The sequence below is a fragment of the Heptranchias perlo genome, chromosome 35, assembly GCF_035084215.1.
Source record: "Heptranchias perlo isolate sHepPer1 chromosome 35, sHepPer1.hap1, whole genome shotgun sequence".
Classification (NCBI taxonomy): domain Eukaryota; kingdom Metazoa; phylum Chordata; class Chondrichthyes; order Hexanchiformes; family Hexanchidae; genus Heptranchias; species Heptranchias perlo.
Genome location: NC_090359.1, coordinates 16,949,159 through 16,957,229, shown reverse-complemented (window position 1 = coordinate 16,957,229; position 8,071 = coordinate 16,949,159).

The following is an 8,071-nucleotide window of genomic DNA, read 5'->3' as shown; positions in this document are numbered from 1 at the left end:
TACTTCAGATGAGGCCTGAACAATGATTTATAAACGTTTAACATAAATTCCTTGCTTTTGTACTCTATTTCTCTATTATTAAGCCAAGGAACCGGATGCTGTTTTAACGGTTTCACCAACTTGTGCTGCCACATTCAAAGATGTTGATGAAAACTGTCGAAACTTAACACTATACAAATGCATTAACACCCAAACAAGTAGTACAAGGAGAAACTTTATTGAACCCCAACTTGTATACAAGTGGATGTGCACCTCAAACAATGGTTGAGGGTGCAACTTCGCCGAGTCAATGAATCAGTTCATGTTTATACAATTCATGAGGCAACGCCCACCTGTTACAGAATATGGGCGTACACGTACATTCTTTATTGGCTCAGGTAGTTGGTCAATCAAGTAGTGAGCCAGCCGCCGAACATCCATAGACATCACGTAGGCCTGAGCAGATGTCAGCTATTTACTTTCTCTCTGCATTCCTGTTCCTTGTTATCAGTAAGTCTGGAGCCAGTCTCAAGGCTTCATGGCCATTCATCAACTCTATTATTATTATATTCTGTCCTTCTCTCAAGGAAGGCCTGGCTGTGCTAGGCCTAATTATCAACATACCAAGGCTCAAACGCAATTACACAATTGTGCTTACTTTGTGTTTGTGGCTAATCCTATCATGTGAGTTAATAAAGAGTTAATATGGTCAAGTATCCCGTCATGCACTTCCACAAAATTACCAGTAACACATTGGGTGAGAACGAATAACAGAGCACAGGCCGGGATGGCGGAGAGAGACAGAGACACGTGTTGTGATCTGTAACTTTTTATAAACACTTCAGTTTATTTCACTCCGTGTGCAACACCGTGCGATCTCCCCTGGTGTGTCAGCTTTCAGTGTTTATACAGAGTGTAATATATTGAATTGTCTCTTGGATCAGAAGGAGTGGTAGACGGGGGTCTGTGTGCGGAGGGTTCGGGGGGTGAGCTCTGATTCCCGCCCTCTTCTGGATTGAAAGGAGAAAAGAATGAATGAGAGAGAGAAGTGATGTGGGAGAAGGGATGATGGAAGAATTTGTCCGTGAACTTAATTAAAGTGGCCAAAAATAAGATAATATTAAGATATCATCAGCAGAACATTAATACAAGCTGTAAAACAAAAGAAAAATACTGCAGATGATGGAAATCTGAAGTAAAAACAGAAAATGCTGGAAATACTCAGCAGGTCAGGCAGCATCTGTGGAGAGAGTTCTGATGAAATGTCATCGGCCTGAAAGGATGTTTCTCTCTCCACAGATGCTGCCTGACCTGCTGAGTGTTTCCCGCATTTTCTGTTTTTATTATTAATATAACCTGAGCTCTCTCGAGCGTTCATTGGTCGATTCACTGATAAAGCTGGGAATTGAGGGGAAGCTGGTTCATGGCGAACCCCAGCTCTGAATCCCCCCGGCAGAGAGTTCAAGGAATGTTCAATATAAATGAGATTCAACGAGAGTCTCAGAAAATCTCTCCTTGATGGTCGGTCTCATTCTCCCGAAGTGAGGAATGAGCGGGAGGGGTTATATTTTATTCCAAGAGGAAGTCACAAAGTGCAGTTCACAGTGGGGCTGAAACAGCTCAATTGGGCGAGCGTTCAACAGAAAATGTAAAGGTTCCTGGTTCGATCCCGGGTTTCACCAGTTTTCTGTAATTTTGTTTCTTCTTCTATGGGCCGATTCTCAAACAATTATTTACACTGACATTTTTACCCGACACTGAACGGTTGGGGATGGAATAGAGAGACATCAAGGATGTCTGTATTTAGCTTTTTTTCTCAATTTCCTTCTGCCTTTCTCTCTGGTTTTTGTCTCTCTCGGTGCTCGATGAACATTTGATTTGATGCATTTGTCCTAAACTGATGCCCTTTCCACATCCCAGGGCGGTCAGACACGCTCTGTCTGTCTGTTACTGCTTGTGACCATTAACGGGAACAGGCCGCGAGTTAAACATTTATCAGCAAACCGCCAGAGAGATAACACAGCGGGAATAAAACACATTGCCTCACATTTTTAGACACCGAGTGACACAGATTGTAATGTGTGTCAGTAAACAGACCCGGAAAACAGAGTCCGAGAAAGGAAAGAAATAGAGAGATAGAAAAGAGTCATAAAAAGAAAGAAAACCCTTTCTCCACCCCAACAACAAAAACAACTTGCATTTATATCGCGCCTTTAACGGAGTAAAACGTCCCAAGGCGCTTCACAGGAGCGATTATCAAACAAAATGTGACACGGAGCCACATAAGGAGATATTGGGACAGGTGAGGTAGGTTTTAAGTGTCTTAAGGGAGGAGAGAGAGGTCGAGAGGCGGGGAGGTTTATGGAGGGAAATCCAGAGCTTTGGGCCCAGTCGGTTGAAGGCACGGCCGCCAATGGTGGAGCGATGAAAATCGTGGATGCGCAAGAGGCCTATTTTTTCATGCCCTCTCTTTGCTTTCCTATTTTCCTTTTTAATTTCACCAACGTTTAATGATTTCTCACCATTTAAAACATATTCTGTTCTTTTATTCTTCCCATCAAAGTGAATAACCTCACATTTCCCCACATTATACTCCATCTGCCACCTTCTTGCCCACTCACTTAACCTGTCTATATCCCTTTGCAGACATTTTGTGTCCTCCTCACAGTTTACTTTCCTGTCTATCTTTTTATCGTCAGCAAACTTGGACACATTGCACTCGGTCCCTTCATCTAAGTCGTTAATACAGATTGAAAATAGCTGACGCCCAAAAACGGCCGGCATTGCTCTCTGTTCAGTCAAGAGGAACTTCCCTGCCTGGAAATTGCTCCCAGCCTTGTTGAGGTGCAACACGTCCATCTTGTGCAGGTCTTTAATATTAATCAATGCACAATGAGGCCCTGGGAAAGCGAGTATCTCTCCACAGATACTACCTGACCTGTTGAGTGTTGCCAGCAGTTTCTTTTTGTGCTTTCACTATCGCAGTTTTCCTGACAACCTGCAACTTGCCTCAAGGTCGCAGCTTCAAGCACAACTTTCTTGTGCTCTTCTCACACACAAGATCGCACTTTACTTTCCGACACACGCGCTTTAAAATCTGCCGTTTCCGCACACAGCGTCCTGCGCCACGAGAATTTGAAAGACCTTCTGCTCATGGCCTGTACTCGCTCCTTTTTCCCCACAGGCGCTCTTTACATTTATCCTCGACTCGCTTCAATCTCACGCTTCAACAGAACTATTAAGATCAAGGCGGAACACTTCCGATCTTACTGCACCGCCCCAACTTGCCAAATGTGCACCTTTCAACCGCCATTCGCAGCTCTGTAGCGCTGCCCGTCGCTCACGCAACTCAACTGTTTAGAGAAAAGAGCCAACAACCATCAAAACAAAAACCAGTTCTTCAGTTACCATCCCCTGGATCATAAGATCACCCAAGTGAATTTCGTGAACATTCGGGCGGCTGTCTTTCCAGAGACCAGCCCTGCTTTCGTCGTGTTTGTCTGTCGAGCGGTCACGCAGATCGAAATGTGTCGACTGATTTCAAGGCACAAATGAACATTGGTGCGAATGGGACATGTGCCCAATAGAAACAGCGGTCGGAGCAGAACAAACTTAAAGGCATCAGATCGTGAAAGTGAATGTTAGAGTCGGCAATGTTCATGAAATGGAAGGAGGAAAGTAAAGGCGGCCCATTGACTGTGGAAGGAAGAAAAAGCTGGGAGAAGAGGCGGGTTTGAACTGCGGCACATGAAGTACAGGCATGTGAGAGTGCTGGGATTTGATGGAATATTTGGTTTCATTTCATGTATTAAAGATTGATACATGACTGCATTCGATGAGCAAGAGAGGCAGAAGACAAAAACTATGCCGTGACTCGGATTCGAACCGAGGTTGCTGCGGCCACACCGCAGAGTACCAACCACTATACGATCACGGCACCACAGGTAGCAAAAGATCCCAAGAGGCTTCACAGTCACGCTTTCAAACAAAATTTGACACTGAACCACAGAAGGAGATATTGGAAGCAAAATATTGCCGATGCTGGAAATGTGAAAAAAAAAACAGAAAATGTTGTAAATAATCAGCAAGTCAGGCAGCATCTGTGGAAAGAGAAACAGAGTTAACGTTTCAGGTCGATGATCCGTCGTCAGAACTGGAAAAGGTTGAAGATCAAACAGAAATTGTGCACTTTGATTGATACTTCACGTTATTCACATCTTACACTCGCAACACCTCCGGCCGCCAATCAGGACTTTGCTGATTTGAGCAGAGTTCAGCGAGCAATGCAAAATTCATCCACCGTGGCTTCGGATTGGACTGAAACCCAGGACTTCTGGATGAATATAATGAAGGAACCAACACATCAAACGGTAAATGCAATAATGGCGCGGATGGGATAAAAACCATGCGTGGAGAGAGAGGTCGAGAGTGAGCATGTGGCGGTGCGTGGCGTTGAGCGTGGATCTCAGGAAGCGGCGGGAGCAGTGGTTGGAGGAACGCTGAATATCATGGAGATATCTGGAATCATGGGCGGATCCGAAACATGAAGGGTGGAATTTAAGTTGGAATCCACGTGGAATAAGTCGGAGCCGGACACAGTTGCTGAGGAAGGAGATGAGGCTGTGAAAGTGAGTTTTAGTAGAAACCTGATCAAACACTCTCTCTTCAGCAGCACCGACTCTCTCTACTTCAGAGCTGTCCTGGTCCGCAGTTCCATTTCATCCTTCGCCTCATCCGGCGCTTCAACAAAAAACTTTTTTCTTCCTCTTAGGTGTCAAGGACCGCAAGTTTCAACAACTCTTAGATTCCAACACCCCTCCCGATCCTTCTTCCCCTTCACTTTCCTCTGACCCCACCCCTCCCTCCAATCTCTTTGTCGTGTTTTCACCATTCCCTCTGACCTTCCCCTCTCTGACCCCGAACGTCAGTCCTCAGCAAAGGCTTCAGCTTCATCCCCTTACGCCCCCACCTCAATGGGTTTCGAGCTCGACACGATGCTGAGCTCTTCTTCCGTCGCCTTCACCTCCGCGCCCATTTCTTTGGCCAGGAGTCTTCCCCCCGCACAGCGGACCCTGTCTCCCATCTTCAGATTTCTCATTCCACCTGGACCCCTCCCTCTATCCTCTTACCCTCTCTTGATCTTTCCATTGGGAACTGCCGGCGTGACATCGGCCGTCTCAATTTCTTTACTCCCCTCACTCACTCTAACCTCCCTCCATCTGAACTCGCAGCACTCCGTTCTCTCAGGTCCAACCCTGACATTGTCATTAAACCTGCTGACAATGGCGGCGCTCTTGTTGTTGTGAGGCGAACAGACCTCTCCCTAGCGGCAGCTGAACGCCAACTCTCCGGTACCTCCTCCTACCTCCCCTTGGAGCGTGATCCCACCACCGAACATCAAGCCATAGTTTCCCAGACCGTCAATGACCTCATCTCCTCTGGAGATCTTCCTCCCCAAGGCCTCCACCTCATTGTCCCCCAACCCCGCTTCTAACTCCTTCCAAGATCCACATGCAGAACTGACCCAGGAGATCCATCGTCTCAGCCTGTTCGTGCCCCCGGATAATTATTTCTTCCTAGTTTGACTCTACTTTCTCTCCCCTCGTCCAGTCTATTCCGACCTATATCCACGAATCTTACAACTCCATGCGCCACTTGAACAATTTCCAGTTCCCCGGCCCTAACCATCTCCTTTTCACCATGGACTTCCAGTCCGTCTACACCTCCACCACGACCACCCCCCCCCCACCCCCCACAACAGGACGGCCTGCGGGCCCTCCGCCTATTCCATGAACGAAGGCCCAACCTATCCCCATCCTCCACCACTCTCCTCCGTCTGGCTGAACTTGTTCTTACTTTGGACAACTTCTCCTTTGACTCCACTCACTTTCTCCAAATGAAAGATGTCACTATGGGAACTCATGTGGGTCCGAGCTATGCCTGACTTTTTCTGGGGGATACGTGGAAGATTCTTTGTTCCAGTACTACTCAGTTCCCCTCACCTCTTTTTCTGTTACATCGATGTTGCTTCCTGCTCTCGCCCCAATCAAGTTCGCTTCCAATTTCCACCCTTCCCTCGCCTTCACATGGTCCATCTCTGAACCTTCCATTCCCTTCCTCGACTTCTCTATCTCCATTTCCGGGGATGGTCTGTCAACCAATATCTGTTATAAGGCCACCGACCCCAACAGCTACCTCGATTACACTTCATCCCACCCCGCTTCCTGTAAGGACTCTATTCTGTTCTCCCAGTTTCTCCATCTCCGTCGTGTCTGTTCTGATGATGCCACCATCCACACAAATGCTTCCGATCTGTCTTCCTTTTTCCTCAATCGAGGATTCCCCTCCACTGCAGTTGACTGGGCCCTCGACTGTGTCGGTCCTATTGACTCCACTTCTGCCCTTGCCTCTTCCCCTCCCTCCCTCCCAGAACCATGATAGGGTCCTCCTTGTCCTTACCTTCCACCTCACCAGCCTCCACATTCAATGTATGAACCTCCGCCATTTCCTCCACGTCCAAGCGCGATGCCACCACCAAAAACATCTTCCCCTCCCCTCCCTTTTCAGCCTTCATAATGGACCGCTCCCTCCACAACACCCTGGTCCACTCTTCCATCACCCCAAACACCCGCTCTCCTCCCCACGGTACCTTCCGACTCGAGCGCAGGAGATGCAACACCTGCCCTTTCACCTCCTCCCTTCCCACCTTCCAGGGCCCCAAACATTCCTTCCAGGTGAAACAGCGATTTATTTGTAATAGCTTTGCTGAACACCTCCGCTCGGTCCACAAGCGTGAACCTGAGCTTCCGGTCTGTTGCCATTTTAATTCCCCGTCCCAATCCCACTCTGACCTCTCTGTCCTCGGCCTCCGACTCCGTTCCAATGAAGCTCAACATAAGCTCGAGAAACAGCACCTCATCTTTCGATCAGGCTCTGTACAACCTTCTGAACTCAACATGGATTTCAATAACTTCAGATCATAAACACTGATCACATTTTTTCAGAGATCAAGTGCTGGTTATGGTTCTAATGTTGCCATTTACAGCTCCTCTTGACCCATCTTTTGTTTCTTTACTTGTCCCATTACCACCCTCCTTGACTTGCACCATCATCCCTTTTGTTATTTAATCACTCCTGCCCTCCACCCTATCAGAGACCTTCCCTTTTGTTCTTTCCTCCCCTCCCCTTCCTCCCCCATCCCTTTTCCTGACTCTGTACTTGCTTAAAAACTGTTTAATCTTCAACCTTTTCCATTTCTGACGAAGGGTCATCGACCTGAAACGTTAACTCTGTTTCTCTCTCCACAGACACTGCCTGACTTGTTGAGTATTTACAGCATTTTCTGTTTTTATTTCAGATTTCCAGCATCTGCAGTATTTTGCTTCTAATATCTCCTTCTGTGGCTCGGTGTCAAATTTTGTTTAAATCCGCTCCTGTGAAGCGCCTTGGGACGTTTTGCTACGTTAAAGGTAAATAGTACAGACAACGTTTGCACAGGTGGGATGTGGTGCCGTGATCGTATAGTGGTTCGTACTCTGTGTTGTGCGCTGCGTCTTTTGTCTTCTGCCTCTCATGCTAATAGAATGCAGTCATCTTTGATACGTGAAAGCAAATCTAATATTCCATCAAATCCCAGCACTCTCACATGCCTGTACTTGATGTTCCACAGTTCAAACCCGCCTCTTCTCCCAGCTTTCTCTTCCTTCCACAGTCAATCGGCCGCCTTTACTTTCCTCCTTCCATTTCATTGACACTTTCCTGCTCCATTGCCGACTCTAACATTCACTTTCACGATCTCACGCCTTTAAGTTTGTTCTGCTCCGACCGCTGTTTCTATTGGGCACATGTCCCATTCACACCAATGTTCATTTGTGCCTTGAAAGCAATCGATACGTTTCGATCTGCGTGACCTCTCGACAGAAAAACACGACGAAAGCAGGGCTGGTCTCTGGAAAGACAGCCGCCCGGATGTTCACGAAATTTACTTGTGGAATCTTGTGATCCAGGGGATGGTAACTGAACAACTGGTTTTTGTTTTGATGCTTGTTGGATCTTTTCTCTCAGCAGTTGAGTTGCGTGAATGACGGGCAGC